Source organism: Dendrobates tinctorius, unplaced genomic scaffold, assembly GCF_039654945.1.
Source record: "Dendrobates tinctorius isolate UK_male_01 unplaced genomic scaffold, ASM3965494v1 ptg000001l, whole genome shotgun sequence".
NCBI classification, from domain to species: Eukaryota; Metazoa; Chordata; class Amphibia; order Anura; family Dendrobatidae; genus Dendrobates; species Dendrobates tinctorius.
The window spans coordinates 15,837,311-15,855,111 of record NW_027361669.1 but is presented as its reverse complement, the minus strand read 5'-3'; positions in this window follow the sequence as shown (position 1 = coordinate 15,855,111).

The following is a 17,801-nucleotide window of genomic DNA, read 5'->3' as shown; positions in this document are numbered from 1 at the left end:
GTCTCTGTCTCTGAGGTCACTGTCACAGTCTACAAGGGCTTATGATGCATTCAGACCTGTAAACAATTATTGATTGAGAGTTCATAGAAACTCTATTTCACAATTATCTGCTCATGTACACATGCCAGCGATAGTCCGGTTATTGGGTTGTTTATGCTGATGAAAACTTAATTGTTATCGGCAGCACATTGCCCCATATAAAACGATACTGTGTGGAGACAGCGTAAGGGATGTCCCGGGATCGTGCAAGCATCCCTTGTTCTCATGATGTGTATATAGCTATTTATACAATATGTTGAATACTGTATACGGTATGTGCATTACTGCTGTTTATTTACTAAATTGTATTTGTACATTCACTGTTAAGTAGGGAAAGTGAGTTACCCCGGGTTGGCCACTAGATGGGGGTATAATGCTAAGGGGGAGTATTACCTCTGATTGGCCACTAGATGGGGGCACAGAGACCATAGTTCTGTACATAGTATAGTAGAAATAAGGGAACCAGTGTGTAGATAGCTAAACATAGGAGGCGCACGGTGGAATACGTTAGGAAGGACTTCCTGATAGGAGTCAGTCGGGGCGAGGGCACCCATTAGCTCAGGAGGGCAATGTTCGTTCAGCTCAAGCCAAAGACCCAGCATATAATATCTGTGACCAGGATTGTTACAGAGGGAACTACAGCAGCAGTACTGGCAGAGCAGTATAAGTGGGTCTGCAGTTGCTAGTAAAGACTAAGCAGTACGGGCACATCACTTAACATGTGGCAGGTTATTTCGTGGGTTGATACCCTCAGACCCAGGGTGAAACGGCTGAGGGAACACTCAACTGGAGTGAGGCTGGGCACTGAAGACCCTGTGGGACCGTTCGGCATGGTCCGCCTCTGAAGCGGGTTTAGTGACCGAGAGAGAAGGAAAGGGACAGAAGAGAAGTTGTATGTTGTGAACCCTGATGATAATGATGCTGGAAAGAATATGAATATGCTGTGTACAAGTCTCAGTAAAGTTGCTTCGGTTAAAGTTGAACTGGACTGTGACTTCGTTATTTCTAAAGTGGATCCTGAAGTCCTCCAGAAGCGTACAGAGGACCCTGATGGAGCTGTGAAAGGTGCTGCAGGTATGCTGAGTGATGGGCAGCGTGTTTATGTGATGGGAGGCCAGGGCACACTGTTGCAGATGTTAGTGGCCACGATTACAGCCCTGGCTGTTATGAATGGGTCACCGAGGAGAAAAAAAACCTAAACATGCTAAGCCCAGAAAAAACAGAGAGGTTGGTAACTATGCAGATTGCAGATCCCTGATCTTACCACACAACTAGCAGTAGCCGTGGAGCGTGCCTACGATGAACCTAGACGCCTCGTCACGGCCGGAGAACTAAATAAGCCTAAAGCAAGAAAAGGAAAAACTTACTGCCCCAGAGCAGACCCCAAAGGAATAGACAGCCCCCACACATGTATTGACGGTGAAATAAGATGAAAACACAAACACAGGTAGGAAAATAGGCTGAGCAAACGATGGGGCCCAGACTAACTAGAAAGGAAAGGAAAGGACAGACACTGTCTGCAACCTGCAAAAAACCCTACAAAAATAATGTCCAACACTTCTGACAGCAAAATTAACCCTGAAGACACTAGACTTCTCCCACTATATCAGCACTCTGAAATATTCTGAAACAGAGCAAAAATAGGCCAATCTAATAAGGGACAAAAAGCAAATTGGCAAATACAGATAACTAAGAGTGGAAATTCAGCACAGCCCCCAGCCGGGGCTGGCTGACCACGCAAAAAACCTGAATAGACCAAAAAAATCAAGTGTTAACATTAGTAGAAAAACTTAGCTTTAGATGACTGGAACAGAGCTGAAAACCAAGAGCTGACAAGCCAGAAGGAATCACCAGCAACTGAATAGGGCGTCGGCTGTCTTAAATCCAATCTGAGACTCCTGAGATCCAATCGTCATCCTCATTCTCAGGTGGCAGATCTCCACAGATCAAATCAGCCTCACTACCTCCCGTCACCACCAGAGGGAGTCTGGAAGGAGAACTCACAACTGGTGAACCAGAGAATGAACTCACAACACCTGGCCATCCCTCACAACAGAACAATCATATTAGCGATCATTCAGCTCCAATATTGTTTTCTGTCCTATGTAAGTAGGCTAGTACTTGAGCAGTGATGGACTTGTATATAGTCAATCTCTTCTTGTTAAAGGTCCATTGAAATCGGCATGTTTAATTGCATGATCATCATTAGTCTCTATGTCGTGTGTACCCAAGTCTCTGGAGTTCTGCCTTTTGTAACTGTTGTTCATTCATCTGTCACTTTTCTTGGGATACCCAAAGATTAGGTCTTCAAGGGCACTATCTCTCTTACATTCCTTTTATGATGACACGTTTCAGGCAATGCATGACCAGTTAACTACAAACTCTCTGTCCACTGATTCACTCAGAAAGGAACTGCAAGTGGCATCTGCTCCCAAATCTTTCATTGTATTTTGCCCGACTTAGCACTATGCATCCATATTACCATAACGCCTATAACTCTACCTCAATATTAGATTTTGTCACTAGCCTTTTTTCTTTTCTAGATTTAGAACCTGACAAAAGAGTCAAGCTGTCTTCCACTCCATAGTCAGAGCTGTGTTCAATAGCTGACCTCCTTCATCATCTTTTTATAGGCTAAGTAGTCACCACCTTCGACCTGAGTTCAACCACTCTAATCTAGTAACCTTCCAGTCAATCTCTGCTTCACCAAAGCTTGCACAGCACACCATCTCCTCGGGGGGGGGGGGGGGGGGGGCGCACTTTGGGGGAAAAAATGATATTGCTAAATGCCTGTGTATGGGATATACTATATTCCATTACGGTTATACCTTTCCTTTCTCGTTCGTCCCAGTGTCGTATATTATAGTGTATTATAAGGGTATGCATAGTTGTTTCTATATAATGGTACTGCTACAATATTGTGTGTATTACCATTTCTTGCTAAATGTATATTTGATGAGATGTTCCTTTGTGTGGCTATATATAGGGTAAGTGCAGTTATAATATTGGCTACTAGATGGGGGCATCATAGTAAACGTAGTTACAGTTAGGATGTAGCTTAGTATAGGAAATAGTTAACTATAGGAGGGGCTGCTGTGTAGTAAGTAAGTGCTCAGTGTTAGGAGGAGAAGGGCCCAGGCACCCGAACCATCCACATGGGTTATAGGCCCAGGACACCACAGCAGACCCGTAATGTTAAGATAGCAGTGAAGCCCAGCCATCCGGGGATCCTTAGGACAGAAGCACGGTACTAAGTATCAGTGTTGCAGCAGTTTGGAAGAGAAGAAAGAAAGCGGTCCGAGAAGACTACTGGGCATATGTCCAATATGTTGCAGTTCATTGCGTGGGCAGATGCCCTTCGACCCTGGGTGAAACGGTTGAGGGGCTCCCCAAATACAGTGAGTCTGGACAAGGAGGAAGCTGCGGTACCGACAAAGGCACTATTACTCCGTAATGTACTGGAGGACGTGGCAAGTAGTGCAGGGAAAGATGAAGAAACGTGATGTGCAACCTGTATATAGTATATACCTGTATGTCATCTCCCCCTGTATATAGTATTTACCTGTATGTCATCTCCCCCTGTATATAGTATATACCTGTATGTCATCTCCCCCTGTATATAGTATATACCTGTATGTTATCTCTCCTGTCTATAGTATATACAGTGGGTAAAAAAAGTATTTAGTCAGTCAGCAATAGTGCAAGTTCCACCACTTAAGAAGATGAGAGGCGTCTGTAATTTACATCATAGGTAGACCTCAACTATGGGAGACAAACTGAGAAAAAAAAATCCAGAAAATCACATTGTCTGTTTTTTTTCATTTTATTTGCATATTATGGTGGAAAATAAGTATTTGGTCAGAAACAAAATTTCATCTCAATACTTTGTGATATATCCTTTGTTGGCAATGACAGAGGTCAAACGTTTTCTGTAAGTCTTCACAAGGTTTCCACACACTGTTGTTGGTATGTTGGCCCATTCCTCCATGCAGATCTCCTCTAGAGCAGTGATGTTTTTGGCTTTTCGCTTGGCAACACGGACTTTCAACTCCCTCCAAAGGTTTTCTATAGGGTTGAGATCTGGAGACTGGCTAGGCCACTCCAGGACCTTGAAATGCTTCTTACGAAGCCACTCCTTCGTTGCCCTGGCGGTGTGCTTTGGATCATTGTCATGTTGAAAGACCCAGCCACGTTTCATCTTCAATGCCCTTGCTGATGGAAGGAGGTTTGCACTCAAAATCTCACGATACATGGCCCCATTCATTCTTTCATGTACCCGGATCAGTCGTCCTGGCCCCTTTGCAGAGAAACAGCCCCAAAGCATGATTTTTCCACCACCATGCTTTACAGTAGGTATGGTGTTTGATGGATGCAACTCAGTATTCTTTTTCCTCCAAACACGACAAGTTGTGTTTCTACCAAACAGTTCCAGTTTGGTTTCATCAGACCATAGGACATTCTCCCAAAACTCCTCTGGATCATCCAAATGCTCTCTAGCAAACTTCAGACGGGCCCGGACATGTACAGGCTTAAGCAGTGGGACACGTCTGGCACTGCAGGATCTGAGTCCATGGTGGCGTAGTGTGTTACTTATGGTAGGCCTTGTTACATTGGTCCCAGCTCTCTGCAGTTCATTCACTAGGTCCCCCCGCGTGGTTCTGGGATTTTTGCTCACCGTTCTTGTGATCATTCTGACCCCACGGGGTGGGATTTTGCGTGGAGCACCAGATCGAGGGAGATTATCAGTGGTCTTGTATGTCTTCCATTTTCTAATTATTGCTCCCACAGTTGATTTCTTCACTCCAAGCTGGTTGGCTATTGCAGATTCAGTCTTCCCAGCCTGGTGCAGGGCTACAATTTTGTTTCTGGTGTCCTTTGACAGCTCTTTGGTCTTCACCATAGTGGAGTTTGGAGTCAGACTGTTTGAGGGTGTGCACAGGTGTCTTTTTATACTGATTACAAGTTTAAACAGGTGCCATTACTACAGGTAATGAGTGGAGGAAAGAGGAGACTCTTAAAGAAGAAGTTACAGGTCTGTGAGAGCCAGAAATCTTGATTGCTTGTTTCTGACCAAATACTTATTTTCCACCATAATATGCAAATAAAATGAAAAAAAAACAGACATTGTGATTTTCTGGATTTTTTTTTCTCAGTTTGTCTCCCATAGTTGAGGTCTACCTATGATGTAAATTACAGACGCCTCTCATCTTTTTAAGTGGTGGAACTTGCTCTATTGCTGACTGACTAAATACTTTTTTTCCCCACTGTACCTGTATGTCATCTTCCCTGTATATAGTATATACCTGTGTGTCATCTCCCTTGTATATCGTATATACCTGTATTTCATCTCCCCTGTATATAGTATATACCTGTACGTCTCACAGGTTCCCTACCATCTGTAGACGATGGAGGCGCAGTCTCTGCTGAGATGTTTCAGTGGCCCTTGAAGAAGCAGCTCTTGCCTCCCTTTATTCCATTTCTGTACTCCTTTCTGTAAGTCTTGGCTCCCTTTTTTCTTTCTGTAAGTCTTGCTCATTGAGGCGTAATACAGCATTTCTCTTAGAGAAAGCATATTTCAACCTTGTGGGAGTGTAATACCATTTATGAACTTGTTTTCTTTGCATTATTTGAGGTCTGAAAGCACTGTTTTTTTTTTTAAAATTTGACCATTTCTCCTTTTTAGAAAAATAAAACAAAATTTATTGCGTGGTAATTCGGAGACATGTTGTTGGGTCGCCCTCCCAGGGGATGGGGTACCCGGTACCGGGCCGATATCTCAGAGGGGAGTGTCACAGTAGCGGTGACCTGGTCCGTGGCCCTGGGCGCCCATGTAAAAGGGGTTGAGAGTGGCTGATGATTAAAGTTTATGAGTAAATGATACGTGACACCACCTGTGGTGCTCGGCAATGAAGATGTTAAGCCGATGCTGCAAACAGATCCTCCAGGACAGATGGTGTGGTGCAGCAATGATGGTGTAGCCCTCCACAGGCAGGGCTGTAGTCCCAGGGCAGAGTAGATGAAGAGGGTAGGTGTTGAGGAAGAGGGTGTAGTGTTTGGCACAGAGATGTAGCAGTGCTGGAGAGTTTGCAGGAAGAAGGCAAGGGCACAATAGGGTGCAGTTTCTTTTTCCTTTACTTTGCTTGGTAAATGCAGTCCAGAATTTCAGATTCCAGATGGAACAGAGGCTGGCCGGCCTGGAAGCAACTTAGGAATCTCTCTATCAGATGGGTTGTGTAGTCTCCTTTCTAGCGCTTATTTTAGGTACTTGCAGTACTGTGTTACACTGAAGTTCCACTTGCTTATTCTCATTTAGAACTCCCTCGTATGGCAGACAGCTTTAGCCTTCTTCTTGTTCTGGCTCACCCGTTGCTGTTGTGCCTCCGAGTCTTATGTGGGAACAGAGCATTTACAGCTTCCTATTCCTCCGGTTTCTGTTGGAACATCAGTATCCATACAACCTTGGAGACAGGGCTCCAGATCATGTGCTATAGCTAGAAGTGAGCTCTGAACTCTGCTCAATATTCCAGCTCCTCTCCTCACGTCCACACGCATTGCCCTCCTCACACAAACTCCTAATTTTTCCTTCCTGGCCCCCAGAGAGTAGCTCTTCCCCCCAGTTTTGGGTTCAGAGCTCCCTCTGCTGGCCTGGAGTGGAACTGTGTTGTGTGTTGTGATTAACTGACAGAGAGACCCTTCATTGCGTCCAAGCATGACATCACACTCCCTAGGAGGAAGGTAATGCCATTGTGGCGACCATACTCCTGGGGGCACCACATTCCCCCTAGTGCAATTCAGTACTCCTAGACTGAAGAAAACATGCAAACATTAACAAATGAACAATTGCAACTGTAACAAGATTTCAAAAAAATGAAAAATTACAAAAACCATAGCTAAAAAATAGTCCTGATGACGATTAGTCCATGCGTCAATGTCCATGGTCCATTTCCTGAGCAGTTGGTAACTATATACAAGATAGTTTTGACCACACATAGTCCTGTGGCCCAATTGTCCATCAAAACAAACTGAGATTGTTCAAAAGTTCTTATAGAGTCTCTGTAGGCACATAAGCTTGAAAAGGTTGCTTATTTACATTTTAACATTTACATTAGTTATTTATATACGAAACCTTAGGGGTGGTATACCTTGGGTACTACGGACAGACCTATGTACCGCTGGTGTTGTTGGGGATCTTACTGGATGCCTTGTGTTAACTACTACTGGTGTAGTGTGTGTTGTACTGGCTACATGACTGTTGGTTCTGCGTAGCACAGGGATGCTAGATTTCCTAGGACCACTTCTACTCACTGTGGGCATGACAGATTCACCATTGGCAGGGTGAGAATTCTCTTGTTCCACTGCTGGTGTAGCATCCGCTGCTTGTACTTGCTGGTTTTCAGAGTGGTCTTGAGTCACTTCTTCTTGCACTATCAGTTGGGGAAAGGTTAAAACTGGCACCACTATGGCTTGATTCGCTCTAGTCCAATTTGCAGGGAATTCTCCGAGTATAGTGCTGACATTTAGTTCTTCTTCTTCCTCTATGGGCTGAAGGTTGTTTTGCTCTTCCATTCTGTCCTTTAGTTGGTCAGGGCACAGTTTCAGATGATCCCTCTATACTGCTGATGAGGTTTCTCCTCCATCCTTACTGATAAGGCACACTTTGGTGTTGACAAAGTTTGATGCTAAGAAGGTGTAGGGTTCAGCTTCACATTGGATATCCAATTTATGCATCCTTCTTTTCCTCTTTAGGACTTGTTCTCCTGGTGACAAGGGAACTGCAGGTGCATGTTGATTGTAGTTCTTTTCCTGTTTTTGTCTCGCCTGAGCTAGACTCTTTTCTACACACTCTTGTACTCTACGGTACTGTTGCTGCCGTTCTGTATCCCAGTCAGCATCTGGTGATGTTATCTCAGGTGTAAGGACTTCCATATCCAAATCAATAGGCAGCTTGCCAGACCTCGCTCTCATTAGGTAGGCTGGTGTGCAGTTGGTGGAATTCACAGGAATGTGATTGTAGAGGTCGACCAGATCTGGCAACTTCTCTGGCCACAGATTCCTCTCTTCCAAAGGCAAGGTCTTCAGTAGGTCAATCACCACCTGATTCATCTTTTCACACATGCCATTGGTCTGTGGATGGTACGGTGTTGTCCTGATCTTCTTGCAACCGTACAAGTTACAGAATTCCTGGAACACTTCTGCCTCAAAGGCTGGACCTTGATCTGTAAGCACTCGCTCGGAATAACCATGTGGTCGACAAAAGTGCTGTTGGAATGCTTTGGCTGCTGTCCTGGCTGTTTGATCAATGATAGGTGGGTCGCCCTCCCAGGGCTGTGGGGTACTCGGTTCCGGGCCGGTGTCAGCAGGATGTGTCACAGCAGCGGTGACCCGGTCTGTGGCCCTGGGCACCCAATTAATAGGGGAAGTTTGAATAGTGGAATGTAGTTAATGGAATAGTTCGTGACGCCACCTGTGGTGTTCGGCAAGTGAGATGCTAAGCCAACGCTGCATGCAGATCCACTGGGACTGATGGTATGGTGCAGCAAAGATGTGAAAGCTCCCCACAGGTGAAGCTGTAGTCCCAGGGCAGTGTAGATGTGGTTGGCACGGGGATGTAGCAATGCCGGAAGGGTAGGAAGCTGACAAAGACACAGCAGGGTGCAATTTCTCTACCTTTACTTGATAAATGCAGTCCAGTGTCCTGATTACAGATGGTACTGGAGCAGGCTAGCCTGGAAGCAGCTCAGGGACTCTCTCAGCAGATGGGCTGTGCAGTCTCCTTCTTAGCGCTTATTTGAGTGAAGTACTCCTAGTACTGAGTTACACTGAAGTTCCTCTAAATTCTCTTCTACTCTCACTCCTCGTATGGCAGACAGCTGTAGCCGCTATTCCTCTCTTGGATCACTCCGTGCTGTTGTGCCTCCGAGTCTTAGATGGGGGTAGGGCATTTACAGCCTCCTACTCTTCTGGTGTCTGTTGCAGGATCTTTAGTATCCATACAACCGTGGAGACCAGGCTCCAGTTCATGCGCTCTCACTGTGAGGGAGCTCTCTTTCCTCAGCTCAACCTCCAGCTTTTCTCCACACGTCTGCACACGTGGACCTCCTCACACTAACTGACCACTCCTTCCTCTTGGCCCTCAGAGAGCACTCCTCCCTTCAAATCCGGTTCAGAGTTCCCCCTGCTGGCCTGGATTGGAACTGTGTTGCATGTATAGGTTAACTGTGAGAGAGACCCTTCACTGCTTCCAAGCCTGGCATTACTCTCCCTGGAGGAAGGCAAAGCCATTGTGGTGGCCATACTCCTGAGGGCGCCACATTTCCCCTAGTGCGAGTCAGCACTCCCGGGCTGAACAAAACATGAAAAACATATAAACAGTTAGACAATGTGAACAATTATAATTGTACAAGATTTGAAAAAAGGGAAAAATTTACAAAAGCCAAGAGCTCCAAAAATAGTCCTATGACGACAAGTCCAAGCACCAATGTCCATGGTCCATTCCTGGGCAAATGGTGAACTATATACAAATTGGTGCACTGACCACACAAGTACCTGTTGTACAATGTCCATAAAACAAAACTGGCAAATTCCAAAGGAAACTCTTACAGATTACCTGTAGGCACAAAACTTGAGAACAGTTACATATGTACACAATTTCAACACTTACATTTGCTTTGCTATATACGATATCTGATGGGTGGTATACCCTGTGTAGTAGGGTAGACCTGCGTAATGCTGGTGTAGTGTGTAACGTACTGGATACACTACTGGTGGTTCTGCATGGCACAGGGATACTAGATTGTCTAGGAACTCTTAGACTCACCATGGGCATAACAGGTTCACCACTGGCAGGGCGAGGGTTCTCTGGCTCCACTGCTGGTGTGGCATCTGCTGCCTGATTTTCCTGATCTTCAGGATTTTCTTGAGTCACTTCTTCCTATGCTGCCAGTTGGGGAAATGCAACAGGGGCACCACGATTGCATCATTTACTTTAGTCCAATTAGCAGGAAATTCTCCAAGTATGGTGCTGACCTTTTCTTCTTCTATGGGTCGGATGTTATCTTGGTCTTCCATTCTTTCTCTTAACTGGTCAGGGCATAATTTCAAATGATCCCTTGACACGGCTGCTGAGGTTTCTCCTCCATCTTTAATAATAAGGTATTGTCAAAGTTTGAGGGTTGAATGGTGTAGGGTTCAGCTTCCCATTGATCATCCAATTTATGCAGTCTTCTTTTCCTCTTGAGAACTTGCTCTCCTGGCGACAAGGGAACTGCAGGTGCATGCTGATTGTAGTGCCTTTCATGCTTTTGTCTTGCCTGAGCTAAACTCTTTTCCAAACATTCTTGTACTCTTCTGTACTGTTGCTGCCTCTCTGTATCCCAGTCAGCATCTGGTGACATCACTTCAGGTGTCTGGACTCCCAAGTCCAAATCAATAGGCAGTTTCCCAGGCCTTGCTCTCATTAGGTAGGCTGGAGTACAGTTGGTGGAATTCACAGGAATGTGATTGTAGAGGTCCACCAGATCTGGCAACTTTTCTGGCCACAGATTCCTTTCTTCCAAGGGCAAGGTCTTCAGCAGGTCAATCACTACCTGGTTCATCTTCTCACACATGCCATTGGTCTGTGGGTGGTACAGTGTTGTCTGGGTCTTCTTACAACCATACAAGTTACAGAATTCCTGGAACACTTCTGCCTCAAAGGCGGGACCTTGATCTGTAAGCACTTGCTCAGTATATCCATATGGTCTACAGAAGTGCTGTTGGAATGCTCTGGCTGCTGTCCTGGCTGTTTGATCTTTGACAGGCACAACTACCAGGAATCTTGAGTAGTGGTCTACAGTGGTAAGAGCATAGATGTAGCCTGATCGGCTTGGAACCAGTTTCATATGGTCCAGGGCTACCAACTCGAGGGGCTGTTTGGTTACTATTGGCTGCAGAGGCGCTCTCTGGCTGTTTCGATCCTTTCTGCGCAGGTTACATTGTCCACACTCCCGGCACCACCTCTCAATGGCTTTCCTCATACCAGCCCAGTAGAACATCTCCCGGAGCAATGCTTCCAACTTCTTCCATCCAAAGTGTCCAGCTCCATTGTGGTATGCTTCCAGGACCATTGATGCCTCTCTCTTTGAGACTATCACCTGCCAAACCAGCTCATGAGTGCGGGCATTGATACTCCTCCGACACAGCTTTCCTTCATAAATGAACAGGCCACCTCTTTCCTTCCACAACTGCTGGGTTTCTTCAGGAGCATTCGACTCTGGGCGTGAGTCAGCTTGTGACAGTAGCTCCTTCACCAGGCGGACTGCGAGGTCACCATCCTGAGTTTCCACCCAGTCATCATGGGGTAATGGATTTAGGGTGACTTCTTTCAAGCCAGACCGTCTGTTTCTCACTCCTTGAGCACGCTGGGCGCAAGTGGCCAGTGGAAGGGAGGTAACTCTATTTCTTCAAGAGCCTCAGGGTCTTCTCCTGCATCTGGCAGATTAGGCATCCTGGACAGCGCATCAGCATTGGCATTCTTGTGTCCTGCCCGGTACTTGATGGTAAACCCATAGTTAGACAGCCGAGCCATTGCTGATCCAGTGCACCTAGTATTGCAGTGTCCAAGTGAGTCAACGGGTTGTTGTCCGTGAAGATGGTAAACTTGGCTGAAGCTAGGTAATGCTTGAGTCTCTCAGTCACAGCCCAGACTATGGCGAGGAACTCCAGCTTGAAGGAACTGTAGTTGTCTGGGTTCCTTTCAGTGGGACGAAGCTTCCTGCTGGCGTACGAGATCACTCTTTCTTTGCCATTCTGTACCTGCGACAGTACTGCTCCCAGTCCCACGTTGCTGGCATCAGTGTACAACACAAAGGGTTTGTCAGAATCTGGGTAGGCCAGAACTTCATCTCCTGTGAGAGCCATCTTCAATCTGGTGAAGGACCTCTCCAACTCCTCAGTCCATTCAAATGTGGAATTCTTCTGTTTGGTTTTCTTGGACTGCCCCACCAGAAGATTTTGCATAGGAGTGGCTATTTCAGTGAAGTCCTTGATGAAGCTTCGATAGTAGCCTACCAACCAGAAGAATTGACGCACCTCATGGAGGTTGCTGGGCTTTGGCCAGTCCCGGATGACTGTGACTTTGTCAGGATCTGGTGCCACACCTTCCCGCGCGGCACTTCACTTCTTTGCGCTCTGCGGCAGGCTCCGCCCACAAAGGCCTGCCACTTTTTCTTCCCGCGCGTGCCAAGCAGCGAGGAAATGGCGGCAATTGGTGCCAATTTCACACACAGTCTCTTACACAAACACAGTCTATGGCCCACAGGACCCGGGGGGTACCGGGCTCCATAATCCTGTTCGTGACGCCAAGTTGGGTCGCCCTCCCAGGGCTGTGGGGTACTCGGTACCGGGCCGGTGTCAGCGGGATGTGTCACAGCAGCGGTGACCCGGTCCGTGGCCCTGGGCGCCCAATTAATAGGGGAAGTTTGAATGGTGGAATGTAGTTAATGGAATCGTTTGTGACGCCACCTGTGGTGTTCGGCAAGTGAGATGTTAAGCCCTACGCTGCATGCAGATTCACTGGGACTGATGGAATGGTGCAGCAAAGATGTGAAAGCTCCCCACAGGTGAAGCTGTAGTCCCAGGGCAGTGTAGATGTGGTTGGCACGGGGATGTAGCAGTGTCGGAAGGGTAGGAAGCAGACAAAGACACAGCAGGGTGCAATTTCTCTATCTTTACTTGATAAATGCAGCCCAGGGTCCTGATTACAGATGGTACTGGAGCAGGCTAGCCTGGAAGCAGCTCAGGGATTCTCTCTCAGCAGATGGGCTGTGCAGTCTCCTTCTTAGCACTTATTTGAGTGAAGTACTCCTAGTACTGAGTTACACTGAAGTTCCTCTAAATTCTCTTCTACTCTCACTCCTCGTATGGCAGACAGCTGTAGCCACTATTCCTCTCTTGTCTCACTCCGTGCTGTTGTGCCTTCGAGTCTTAGATGGGGTAGGGCATTTACAGCCTCCTACTCTTCTGGTGTCTGTTGCAGGATCTTTAGTATCCATACAACCGTGGAGACCAGGCTCCAGTTCATGCGCTCTCACTGTGAGGGAGCTCTCTTTCCTCAGCTCAACCTCCAGGTTCTCTCCACACGTCTGCACACGTGGACCTCCTCACACTAACTGACTACTCCTTCCTCTTGGCCCTCAGAGAGCACTCCTCCCTTCAAATCCAGTTCAGAGTCCCCCCTGCTGGCCTGGAGTGGAACTGTGTTGCATGTATAGGTTAACTGCGAGAGAGACCCTTCACTGCTTCCAAGTCTGGCATTACCCTCCCTGGAGGAAGTCAAAGCCACTGTGGCGGCCATACTCCTGGGGGTGCCACATTGGCATGACTACCAGGAATCTCGAGTAGCGGTCAACGATGGTAAGAGCATAAACGTAGCCTGAACGGCTTGGAACCAGCTTCCCATGGTCCAGGGCGACCAACTTGAGTGGTTGTTTGGTTATTATTGGCTGCAAAGGAGCTCGCTGGATGTTACTGTCCTTCCTGTGCAGGTTGCATTGTCCACACTCCCGGCACCAATTTTCAATAGCCTTCCTCATACCAGCACAGTAGAATCTCTCCCGGAGCAAGGCCTCCAAATTCTTCCATCCGAAGTGCTCAGCTCCATTGTGGTATGCTTCCAAGACCATTGATGCCTCCCTCTTTGGGACTACCACTTGCCAGACCAACTCATGAGTGGGGGCATTGATACTCCTCCGACACAGCTTTCCCTCATAGAGGAACAGCATGCCTCTTTCCTTCCACAACTGCTGGGTTTCTTCAGGAGCATCTGGACTTGGGCGTGAGTCAGCTTGTGACAGTAGCTCCTTTACCATGCGGACTGCGGGGTCGCTATCCTGCGTTTCTGCCCAGTCATGATGAGGCAATGGATTTAGGGTGGCCTCTTTCACGATAGACCGTCTGTCTCTCACAACTTGGGCACGTTGGGCCGCAATTGGCCGGTGGAAGGCAGGTAACTCTATTTCTTCGAGTGCCTCAGGGTCTTCTGCATCTGGCAGATTGGGCAATCTGGACAGCGCATCAGCATTGGCATTCTTGTGCCCCGCTCGTTACTTGATGGTAAATTCATAGTTAGACTGCCAGGCCATCCATCGCTGCTCCAGTGCGCCTAGTTTTGCAGTTTCCAAGTGAGTCAACGGGTTGTTGTCCGTGAAGATGGTAAACTTGGCGGAAGCTAGGTAATGCTTGAATCGTTCAGTCACAGCCCAGACTATGGCGAGGAACTCCAGTTTGAAGGAACTGTAGTTGTCAGGGTTCCTTTCAGTGGGACGAAGCTTCCTGCTGGCGTAGGAGATCACTCTTTCTTTGCCATTCTGTACCTGTGACAGTACTGCTCCCAGTCCCACGTTGCTGCCATCAGTATGCAGAACAAATGGTTGGTCATAATCTGGGTAGGCCAGAACTTCATCTCCTGTGAGAGCCATCTTCATTTGAGTGAAGGACCTCTCCAGTTCCTCATTCCATTCAAATGTAGGACTCTTCTTTCTGGCTTTCTTGGGCTGGCCCACCAGAAGATTTTGCATAGGTGTGGCTATCTCAGTGAAGCCTTTGATGAACCTTCGGTAGTAGCCTACTAACCCGAGGAATTGACGTACCTCATGGAGGTTGCTGGGCTTCTGCCAGTCTCGGATGACAGTGACTTTGTCAGGATCCGGTGCCACACCTTCTGCACTCACTACATGACCGAGGTACTGTACCTTGGGATTCAGGAGGTGGCATTTGGATGGCTTCACTTTCAGGCCAAAGTTGGACAAGGCTTCGAACACCTCAGCCAGGTGCTTCAGATGGTCTTCATAAGTCTTGGAGAAAACAATGACATCATCAAGTTACAACAGGACTGTCTCAAAGTTTTTGTGTCCAAGACAGCACTCCATTAGCCATTGAAATGTCCCTGGGGCAGTGCAGAGCCCGAACGGCATGTAGTTGAAGTCGCAGAGACCCATTGGTGTGGTAAACGCTGTTTTCTCCTTATCTGCCTCTGCCACAGAAACCTGCCAATACCCACTAGTGAGATCTAAGGTGGAAAAATAGTTAGCAGTTTTAAGTGCAGCTAATGACTCCTCAATTCTGGGTAATGGGTAGGCATCCTTATGTGTAATGCTGTTAATTTTTCTGCAATCAACACACATTCTCATGGTACCATCTTTCTTTTTCACAAAGACTATTGGGGTTGCCCAGGGGCTACAACTGTCTCTGATCACCCCAGCCTCCTTCATTTCCCGCAACATACTTTTGGCACATTGATATTGTGTCGGGGGTATAGGCCGGTACCTTTCTTTAATGGGTGAATGATCTCCAGTGGGGATATGGTGTTGAACCCCTTTTGCCTTCCCAAAGTCTAGAGGGTGTTTACTGAATACCCGCTCATACTCCTGAGTCACTCGGTAAACCCCACTCTTTTGGTATGAAGGGGTAGAGTCAGTTCCCACCTGCAGCTGCTGACACCACTCCTCCAGCTGCTTTACAGAGCCATTGTCCTCCTCCTGGTCGGACGAGACCAAGGGCTCTGCTGCCCGTATTGCATTGTTACTGACAGTAAGCAGCTTAGCAACTGTGGCATACCGAGGTATTGTGGCCTCCTCTTCCCCACAATTCAAGAGGCGTACAGGTACTCTCCCTTTGCGGACATCAACTACCCCTCTGGCTGTCAGGACAGTGGGCCGGCTATCAGAGTACACTGGCTCTACCAATTCTTGGTAATCTTTTCCTCTGAGGCCTATGGCTGCCCGACACCAAATTAACATTTCACATCTGGGGGGTATCGCAATGGGGAAAGGATCACTCACTCTGATGCTGCCAATTTCTCCACCAGACAGTTCTACCTGCAGTCTTTGCATCAGGGCCTTGATCTCCTTCTGCAGGACTCATTGTTCACTGGAACCAGCAGTCTCAGCCACCTGTTGCAACAAAACAATAACCTTGGCAAGACAATTTTCAATCACGTTAGTACCTAAGGTCATCATTGGATTACATTCTCATCGATCAATGTATACAACTATCAGACCTTGAGATTTTAACCCTACTCACCCCACTTTAATGGTAATCTCTTTACATCCTACTTGCGGCAAAGACTGACCATTGCTGGCAACTACTGTCAGTTCATCACTTGGGCCACGAGTCAGCCCAATACCGCTTGTAAAGGATATATGGCATAGTTGTCACCTGAGAGCCAATGTCCAGCAAAGCGTTCATGGGGATGCCGTCAATCACCACTGGGAGGACCGGTCGCCCTCCAACATACTTGGCTCGCCAGTTCTTTGGGCCTTCCGGTCCTACTCCTTAGGGTTGGCCCTCTACCCCAGGGGTTGCTCGTTTAAATAATAGAACCTTGCAATGTGGCCTGCCTTGTTGCAGTGACGACAGATGGGACGTCCGTTCTGGTCTTAGCGATCGTTGTCTCTCCCTTGGCATAGTAACATAGTAACATAGTTATTAAGGTTGAAGGGAGACTTTAAGTCCATTTAGTTCAACCCATATCCTATCCTAACTTGCCCTAACATGTTGATCCAGAGGAAGGCAAAAAAAACCCATGTGGCAAACAGTAAGCTTCACATTGGGGAAAAAAATTCCTTCCCGACTCCACATACGGCAATCAGACTAGCTCCCTGGATCAGCGCAATATTAAGGAAACTAGTGTATATACCCTGTAATATTATACTTTTCAAGAAAGGCATCCAGTCCCTTCTTAAATTTTAGTAGGGAATCACTCATTACAACATCATATGGCAGAGAGTTCCATAGTCTCACTGCTCTTACAGTAAAGAATCCGCGTCTGTGAGTATGCTTAAACCTTCTTTCCTCCAGACGTAGAGGATGCCCCCTTGTCCCCGTCACAGGTCTAAGAGTAAAAAGATCATTAGAAAGGTCTTGGTATTGTCCCCGCATATATTTATACATTGTAATAAGATCACCCCTAAGCCTTCGATTCTCCAAACTAAATAACCCCATGTGTAATAACCTGTCTTGGTATTGCAGACCCCCCAGTGCTCTAGTAACCTTGGTCGCTCTTCTCTGCACCCACTCCAGTTCAGCTATGTCTTTCTTATACACCGGAGACCAGAACTGTACACAGTATTCTAAGTGTGTGGCGGGATCCTCTTCTTCCGCAGCCACGGGACATCCTCAGAACTGGAGGCCAACTGGATCTTCTCCTTTGAGGACACCTGCATGGACTGCACAGTTTTGGCAAGTGCAGCCATACTTTTGGTCAGCTCTTGGACCTGAAGGCGCAGTTCTGTAGATGGATCATTATCCAGGGTCTATGCATTATCCCCCACAGGGCTGGAAGGGAAAGATGCTGCTTCTTGCTCGTATGTGATCGCTGGGCGCCTAGGGGACATTTGGTTCATGCAGCACCCGGATAGCCCTGTCCTTGAAGTCTGCAAAGTCTAGGTCAGGGTTTTGCAGGGCTATGATGTGCAGCTGTGCTCTGTGGGTACTGGATAGGAGTCCCTCAATAAATTGCTCCTTTAACAGTCTGTCTCCATCTTTCACACTGTCTGGGTCAATCTGCTTTATGGCTCGCAGCGCCTCCTGCAGGTTAAGAGCATAGTCCCGTATACTTTCCTGCACTCTTTGCTTACACACAAAGAATCTCATCTTCATTTCAGCTGCAGTGCGGGTGTCAAAGGTGCTTCTTAGCTTAGACAGGATCTTTTTAACAGTCTCTTTATCAGTGTCCTGCCAGGCTTTTACTTCTCTTTGCGCTGCACCAGTGAGCTGCCCAATAA